The sequence below is a fragment of the Lactuca sativa genome, chromosome 6 (assembly GCF_002870075.4).
Source record: "Lactuca sativa cultivar Salinas chromosome 6, Lsat_Salinas_v11, whole genome shotgun sequence".
Classification (NCBI taxonomy): Eukaryota; Viridiplantae; Streptophyta; class Magnoliopsida; order Asterales; family Asteraceae; genus Lactuca; species Lactuca sativa.
Genome location: NC_056628.2, coordinates 75110841 through 75120207, shown reverse-complemented (window position 1 = coordinate 75120207; position 9367 = coordinate 75110841).

The following is a 9367-nucleotide window of genomic DNA, read 5'->3' as shown; positions in this document are numbered from 1 at the left end:
TTCAAGATCTAGAGAGCAGCATGAGGAGCATTTGAGGGAGATCCTCGGAGTTTTGAGATCGGAGAGGCTTTACGCTAAATTCTCCAAGTGTGATTTTTGGTTACGAGAGGTCCAGTTCCTAGGGCACGTCATTAACCAGAAGGGGATATTGGTCGATCCGGCAAAGATCGAGGCGGTGATGAGTTGGGAGGTGCCAAGGTCACCTACCGAGATAAGGAGTTTCCTTGGGTTGGCTGGTTATTATAGGAGATTTATCAGGGATTTCTCTAAGATCGTCGTGCCACTCACCAAGATGACCCAGAAGGGGGTTGCTTTTTCATTGGGTCCGGAGCAGCATACCTCATTTGAGACACTTCGTCAGAGATTGTGCGAAGCTCCGGTGCTCGCACTCCCGGAAGGGATGGAGGATTTTGTAGTGTACTGTGATGCATCGATATTAGGGTTGGGAGCGGTGCTTATGCAGAGGGGGCATGTGATTGTATATGCATCGAGGCAACTGAAAACTCATGAGTCGAGGTATCCCACCCATGATCTGGAGTTGGGGGCAGTGGTGTTCGCCCTCAAGATCTGGCGTCACTATCTGTAAGGGGTTCGGTGTACTATATACACGGACCACAAGAGTTTGAAGTATTTGATGGATCAACCCAACCTGAATATGTGCCAGAGGAGATGGATGGATGTGGTGAAGGATTACAACTGTGAGATCTTGTACCATCCGGGCAAGGCTAATGTTGTAGCCGATGCCCTGAGCTGTAGGGCGGAGGGCGCCTTGATACGAGATGTTTGCATGAGATTGACAATGATGACTCTGGTATGGGACACCATTCGAGGGGCCCAGGCGGAGGCCGTGAGATCGGAGAACCGCAAGAGGGAGCGAGTGATCGGGCAGGTATCGGAGTTTGTTACCGATAGTCGAGGACTTGTGATCTTTAAGGGTCGGGTTTGGGTACCGTTTGTGGGCGGAGCGCGTACCATCTTGATGGAGGAGGCGCATAGATCGAAGTTCTCGATCCATCCCGAGGCCACTAAGATGTATTTGGACCTAAAAAGGGAGTATTGGTGGCCCTATATGAAGAGGGATGTCGCATGGTTCGTAGAGATGTGCTTGACCTGTCACAAGGTTAAAGCCGAGCACCAGCGTCCGCATGGTAAGTTGCAGCCATTAGAGATTCCCGAATGGAAGTGGGAACAAATTACCATGGATTTTATCACCAAATTGCCGAGGACGGCTAGGGGTGTCGATGCGATTTGGGTGATTGTAGACAGGTTGACGAAGAGCGCTCACTTCCTTGCATCAGTGAGAGCTCTTCAGTGGAGAGGCTGGCAGAGTTGTACATTAGGGAGGTAGTATCACGACATGGAGTACCAATCTCGATCGTCTCAGATTGAGATGTGCGTTTCACTTCCAGATTCTGGAAGAAATTTCATGAGGAATTGGGTACAAGGCTGCATTTTAGTACCGCATACCACCCACAGACCGACGGGCAGAGCGAGCGGATGATTCAGACGCTCGAGGACATGCTTCGGGCATGTTTACTGGATTTCGGCAGGAGTTGAGACATGTATTTTCCCTTGGCTGAGTTTTCCTATAACAACAATCATCACTCGAGCATTGGTATGCCACCTTTTGAGCAGTTGTAGGGAAGGAGGTGTTGTACCCCCATTTGCTGGGGCGAGGTAGGGCAACGTGTGATGGGTAGTACGGAGATAGTGCTTCAGACAACAGAGCAGATAAGATAGGTCAGACAGAGGTTATTGACCACTCAGAGTCGTCAGAAGAGTTATGCGGATAGGCGACGATCCGAACTTGAGTTCCAGGTCGGTGATTTCATGCTCCTGAAGGTATCTCCTTGGAAGGGAGTGATCCGATTCAGGAAGAGGAGTAAGCTGGGACCCCGGTATATTGGGCCGTTTAGAGTGATTGCGAGGGTGGGCAAAGTAGCGTATCGCTTGGAGCTACCTACGGAGTTGGACCAGATTCATGATACCTTCCACGTGTCGTAGCTGAGGAAGTGTATTGCCGATGAGTCGGCAGTGGTACCATTAGAGGATATCCAGGTGGACGCAAGTCTGAAAAATGCTGAGAAGCTGATCGCAATCTTGGATCGGAGGATCAAGGTTCTGAGGAACAAGGAAGTGCCCCTGGTTCAGGTCCAGTGGCAACATCGGAGAGGGTCCGAGTTGACCTGGAAGCCAGAGTCGGAGATGCGGGAGTAGCATTCGGAGTTGTTCGCGGCATGAGACTACGAGGGCGAAGTCTGGTTCTAGTGGGGGAGAATTGTAACAGCCCGAAATCCAGGTAAGCTTTATGACCCTTCTATTTTGGAGAGTTGGCAAATTAGTCCCTTAAAGTTGTATGTTGGATTGGTGAGTACGCTGGGCGTACTGAGGCGTACGCCGCGCGTACTCACGCGCTTAAATTGAATGCGGACTCGCCGGGGTACGATGGGCATACCCAGGGGTTACGCTGGGCGTAGTGAGCCCAGATGCAAACCCTAATTTCTGGCTTGTGCACTATAAAAGGAACATGTAGTCGTTTGCCATAGCACCCATATCCCCTTGAGTGAGTCCTTAGAGAGCTAAGATCCGTGCTTTAGCTTGTGTTTGTGTGTTTTTGAGCTTGAAGTTATCTTTTCAAGGTGAATAAGGAGAAGAAGGAGCCATTGTTGGAGCTAGAAGTTGAAGAACAAGTGTAGATCTGAGTTCTATAGTGGTTGGAGATCCCTTCTGAGGTAAAAAGCTCAAAGCTTTCCTTTCTCTTCATAAGTTTTGCTTTTTGGACAATTTTTAGGGTTTTTGGTTCAAAGTTGGAGACTTTGTGTGCAAAGAGTCTCCATGAGCTTAGATCTGACCTTTTCTAGTGTATATTGTGTTATGGATTCATAAAAATCTAGTCTTGGACATGGATCTTGTGTCATGCATGAGTTATAGTCTCATTATGGAAAGAGGAAAGGTGTTTTGAGAACAAAGTGATCTTTACATCCATCCAAAGGCTTAAAGGTTTTAACTTTATGGATTAAGTCATATTAGAGGAGTCAGATCTGAATTTTGGATGCAAGTCTTAACCGATTAAGACCTAAATGAAATGGATAAGGAAGCTAGGTATTACGCTGGGCGTAATCCCAGTACGCGCGGCGTAAAGGGTCGTGTACCCCGATTCTGTGACGGCTCCGGGTACGCCCAACGTATATGTTTGGTACGCGCAACGTAACCCGAAGGGTTGACTTTTGTTGACTTTTAGGGTTTGGTCAACTTTAGTGTATTTGAGCCAAGTAAGGGGTAAAATGGTCTTTTACCTTTCATGAGAGTGATTAGAGGGAATGGTCTAGCCTTGGGAAATATGTTGATGATGAGTGTTTATTTCATATAATTAGGCGGAGGCTAGGTCTTATTTCACTGAGTCCGAGATTTCCGAGTTACCGAGTTACACGAGGTGAGTCCTGTCACTATACGTTACCTAGAGTGGTATTATGTGTTGAACAGAGGGTCTTATGTGTTATGTATGAGATTATGAGCTATGTGATATATGTATGTTGTATGATTTTATAGACCGGACCGGAGGGTCCAATGATATAAATCGGGCTGGAGGGTGCAACGAGCTATAACCGGACCAGAGGGTCCAACGAGCTACGGGACTGGAGGGTCCCACTGAGACACATCGACCGGAGGGTCATGCTATAGCCTCGAGTGGCGTATGTGTTGTATGTGGTATCTTCGGGAACTCACTAAGCATTTATGCTTACAATTGTTGTGTATGTGTTTCAGGTATTAGCGAGGACCGTGGGAAGGCGCTGGCGTGAACCGTACACACAGAGTGGATATTTGTCTATGATCTTGGGAATGTGTTTTGAGTAATAACAATTGTGAAATACTCCTTTGAGAATGATTTTAAATGTAATTTTGGTTGTTGAAAAAGGAAAAATTTGTTTTGAAAATTACTTTGTTACAAGCATCATTGGTTGTATTTCCAGAAAAGAATAAGAATGGGAAGTTTACGAAAATTCTGTTTCAATTTATTGATTTAGAGAGGTATACGAAACCTCAATTTACAAATCTCCTTGTTCGAATTCACAACTGCAAGAGGAATGAAGTTGAAGACCCGGCAGAGGTTCGAAAGATAATTTTGTGGTATATGGAGGTTACCAATGTACTTCTTCAGACTTTGAAGCTTATGGCATAATTTTGATTACTCTTACTAATGGGGAGATATTAGGGTTGAAAAGTAGAGAGTTAAGAGTCGAAATACATTGAATCTGTAAGGGTCCGAAATCCAAGTAATTTCGACTCTATATGTATTTACAAGGCACATTTTTTCGATGGTAGAATGTGTTGACGTTGTATTTTTTGCTGAGTCTATTGTACCCTATAAATAGTGTAGGTACTTGAGTCGAAAGTCATTTTTCTACTCTTCAGTTATTAAACACTCTCGAATATCTTGTACACTTTACAGACTAACAGGAGCCAGTCATATTGCATTTACATGATATGTTCTTCCTCTTTTCTTTGATTGAATGTGTGTTTGTTACTCAATTCTAAATCAGATCAGTTTTTGTCCACTTGAAGGGTTAGACTGTGATGAAACATTTGCTCATTTTGCTATAATTATCCATGCCTTTTGGTACAATCAGGGTCGACGTGTTGCAACTTGTGTTTTAGCAATTTAAATACATCTTATTGTTTCTACCAAAATAAATTCCTAACTTTTTTGTGTCACTACATTTAGTGGTTGGGCGATCATAGAGAAGTATGAGGCATATTATAGTTGGTCGAATAGATCGTTGATTCTGGGAAGAGAGTATCATTGCTTGATCATCAACTTATTCAGTTCTTTATAATCGATGTACATTCGATCTATCCATCTTTCTCTTTAACGGATAGTTCTAGTGCACCCTATCATGAAGAATTAGGACAAATGAACCCTTTTTCAAAGGGTTTCTGGAGGTGAACAGATAGATCTTGTATTTATGATTGGTGTTAAGCGGTACGATGCTTTAGCTACAGGTGTTACGCCACAAATTAGGACAATTCTAAACACGACCTGCCTAGGCACGGAAGGTTTAGGCAATTCCTCTAGAATTACTGAAATCTGACATGGTTTTTCAGTCTACATGCTGAATATCAAAATTTTGGAAAAATAGTTCTTTGGATTGGTTGAGGACAATGACCTAATGAGTGGTATGAAAATCTTAGGAATGGGAATATAGAGAAATATAGTTGATGGTATTCTAAAACTAGCTCGAAAGAAGTATGTTCAAAAATTCCTAAGAAGTTCTTATGGATAAGAGCAAGCCCAGAGATACGCATTTGAGAAGTCACTTAAGACATTCACAAAACAATCTTCAAAGAGAGAGAACGACCTAGAAGGAATGGCCAAGGCCTTTTTCATATTATTAGTTAGCAGCATAATGTATACAACAACATGCACTAGACTAAACATTCCTTGTACATTAGGAGCAGCGAGTCACTATATGTATAATCCAAGGAGACAACATTGGGATGGTGTCAATTATCTTCCATGGTACATGAAGGGTACTTCTAAGGTTGCTTAGAATAATAGATCATAGTGGCCACACATATTCCAAATGTGGTTGTATATGTGTCAAGCGAGGTTCAGATATGTCCCCGAAATAGGATAAGAAGACTATGTCAAGGTGGTACCTCCCATCGTGAAGTAGTTCTCTATAATGATGTCTGAGAGGTAATAGCTCCTCCAGATCTTGGATGATGTCGTAATTGGTCGATTTCCCTCTACACTAAACCCTTTGAACAGGAACAATGTCAGAAGCGATCCAACCTTAGGGGTTGAGGTAAAAGCTCGGGGAAATAAGAGATATGCTTGTGCGTCGTTTGAAAATATTTTGGATTTAACTCTCGAAGCTCACAAGGAATTTTGATTTTATGCATTACGTTATATTCCACGTATCTCAAGGGTTTCTTAATTTAGAAGATACTTATTGTTATGTTAGCAGCACACAACAAGACAATTGGAGTTACATCCTTATAGCATCCTAGGGAGACTAGTGATATAAATTGGCCCGTCGGTAAGGTATGCGGTGTAGGACGATGAAGATGTCGACCTAAGGAGTCGATGACACAGTTGAATAGTGTGTAGGTCTCCTAGGTAGGTTACTGACTGCTAACTTCCTCTCCGGACTCCAATCCCATAGAGGGGTCCTTTTACGACTCAATACTAGATGGGTTAACTAACGAGCATCCGATAATGTATTACAATTCTTTTGCTGATCCGGGAGAGGCAAATGTAGAGTTCGACCTAACTAAATTGTATATATGGAATCCTAGCATTTAGAAGTATTTTAGCAGCCTAATGTAACTTGATAGCTATGTACGTATAAGGGTTTCCATTTTTGTTTAGTATTTAAGCAGATCCTAGGCTGTTCATACCACTCACTATAACCAATTTTGGTCTTGCACTTTCTCATCTTTAGTTATACGTAGGTGATCAGCCTATATATAATTAAGTTCCAGTAGTGCACTAACCGATTTAGTAATACTAGATGGTATATTTTATTCACTCAACGATTATAGTTTAGGCTTTCCTAAGGGATAATCGATATTCTTTATAACCTTCTGTCACACCCCAAAACCACGAATGGCGGAAACGTTCAGGGGTGGAGGACGTCATGTACAGTATCACAACAATGTAATATAATAAACAAGCAACAACATCATCCATTGCATTATAAGTAAAGTTTAATACATGTGTGTTCTTTCATTGTAATAAGACACCAAAAATATACAACCAAAATAAAAGACGAGACTTGTCTGCTCCGTCTTCTCAAAACCTGGCCTCGGTACCTGTCTACTGATGACCTGAGAATACAAGTTATTTTGAAAGCGACTATCAGCTTTAAAGCTGGTGAATTCATAAGTATATAAGTGTCATTGCCTTGTTTGTGAAAATCTGTTATGAAAGCCATGTAAACCTTTAAATGAAAATGTTGTGTTAAGTATGAAATCCCTAGAAAAACCCTTATTTTCTATAAGTATGAAATGTAGTCTTCTACCAAGACCCGAATATTCTGTACGTATGAAGTGTAGTCTTCTACCAAGACCCGAATGTTTTGTTATGACTATGTAAAATGATAGTTTTTCCTTTCTATTGACTAGTACCTAAGTACTTAGTCTAACTCCTCGTTTATGTGAAAGATATCACAAAATAAAGTAAACAGGAAAAATATAATCATGTAAGTGTTAGCCGGAGGTACTGGCGCTAACAAGACGAATGTAAATGTTGACCCGAGGTACTAGGGCTAACATATTACATATAACCTAATGGACATCCGAAGATTGTCCAATTGTCCTATGTAGCAGCAGCAGGTGGAAGGAAGGGTTACTCCCTGTAAAGGTACTCCTAGTATAAGTAATAACCGTAGGCATCCGTAGATGTTCATTACCCACTGTTGCTAACAAATGGGTTCCGGAATGGTTAGTACCGTACATATATCCCGAGGTACTGTGGGATAGAGGCCCATCTAGGTATCCCGAGGTACTATGGGATAGGGTCCTGTCTTAGATATTCCGAGGTACTGTGGAATAGGCAGGAAGATTTACACAAAAGGTACTAATAAATCATCCTCGCAATTCAAGATACAAGTATTCCTGTTAATGTACATAGATAAGTGTATCTACGTAAAGGTACTCATGTAATGCGTTCATGTAAACATGTTCATGTATCATGTAAGTATATGTAAACATATTCATGTATCAGGTAATGTATAGTATAGACTCATGAATGAACTGACTCTTGTGTGACTCCTTGTAATAGAAGTAATGTTTCATATCTTCAAATTATCCCTATGATAATCTACTGCAATATAACTAGTTGACCATGTAAGTTTACCCACTCTTACTACTCAAGGGTATGGGAAACTAAATGAAAGATGCAAACTATGACATCAATACATATATAAGAATATAAGTGTATATGCATAGTTTAGTTCAAGAATGAAAAATGGTTTTTGTAAGACATCTGATGGGTTTTGAACAATAATTAACAATGACTTGATGTCATTTTAATAAACATTTTAGAGGTAAAACATTTGGTAACAATGTGTTTTTAAGATGTAAAACCATTTCATGCATCACATTTTGTAGCATGTGAACTCTGATAAATGACAAACACAGTTATAAAATACGTATCAATGATTTAATAACATGTTTGTTTCTACTTGTATTCCCCCCCCCCATTAAAGCATTTAAAATCATTTAAAACATTGATTAGGGGTATGAACTCACCTGTAGTTGGTGATTGGAATGAACTGAACGGTATAGGATGGCTAGGTGTCAAGCGAGGACTTGTGCACACACTACGATCCTAATGAACATATAATCACACATATATGCACTTAATTAGACTCAAATGACTAATTGATAATGTTTAAGACATCCTAGACATAGTTAACACTTTATATAAGTATTTTAAGCCGTAAGGATTTCATCTAAGCTATTGTGGGACAGGGTATTTGTGTTTAGGGTTTCCAAAGGACCCTATATGAGAGTTTACTCTCCATAAACCATCACACATGGAGTTTACGGTTGTAAACTCTTGAGTTTACGGCCATAAACTCCCAAACATGTGTGTTTGGTGTGTTTTGAAGTCCCAAATGCTTTCTAGAATTATTCTAACTTAGTGGCTAAGTCCTTGGAAGGGTTGAAGGTCTAGAAGTACTCCAAATAGGAGTTTACGGCCCCAAGGCCATTCCCCTTGGAGTTTACGGCCGTAAACTCCCTTGGGGTGTTGTTTTTGTTGTTTTCAAGCCTCTTGCTTTTGAAGGACATGTTCTAGATAATTGTTTAAGGCAAATGAGGACCCTAGGCACACTTTGGTGCCATTCCTTTGAGTTTACAACCCAAGAGGATTCTCTTGGCCGTAAACTGACTTTGATAAGTGGTTTTGGTGAGTTTTGTTCCTTCATTTTAAGTGGAACAATTTCTTGTAAAGGTCTAGGGCTTTAGGTGCAATGAAAACACCCTTTATGTCCATTTACATGGAGTTTACGGCCTAAGATACACTAGGGCCGTAAACTCACATTTGTTTGTGTCATTTGATGTGTTTAAGACCTTAAACTACTTGGGAAAATAGCCTAGATGCAAGCCTTAAAGTCCTAGTGTCCTCAAAACACCATTTAGTGTTTAGAAAATGGAGTTTACGGCCTATGAGAGTTCTGGGCCGTAAAGTCCCAATCTTTGGTGGATTTTGGCTTGTTTTCTTGTCCCTAACATGCATACATAAGAGTCTAAGACCTTATCATAACACAAGTTTCGACTTTGGCTTCGTTTCGGGAGTTTACCGCCCAAGAACACCTTGGGGAGTAAACTCCTAGATCTAATGATTTAGCCATCTAAA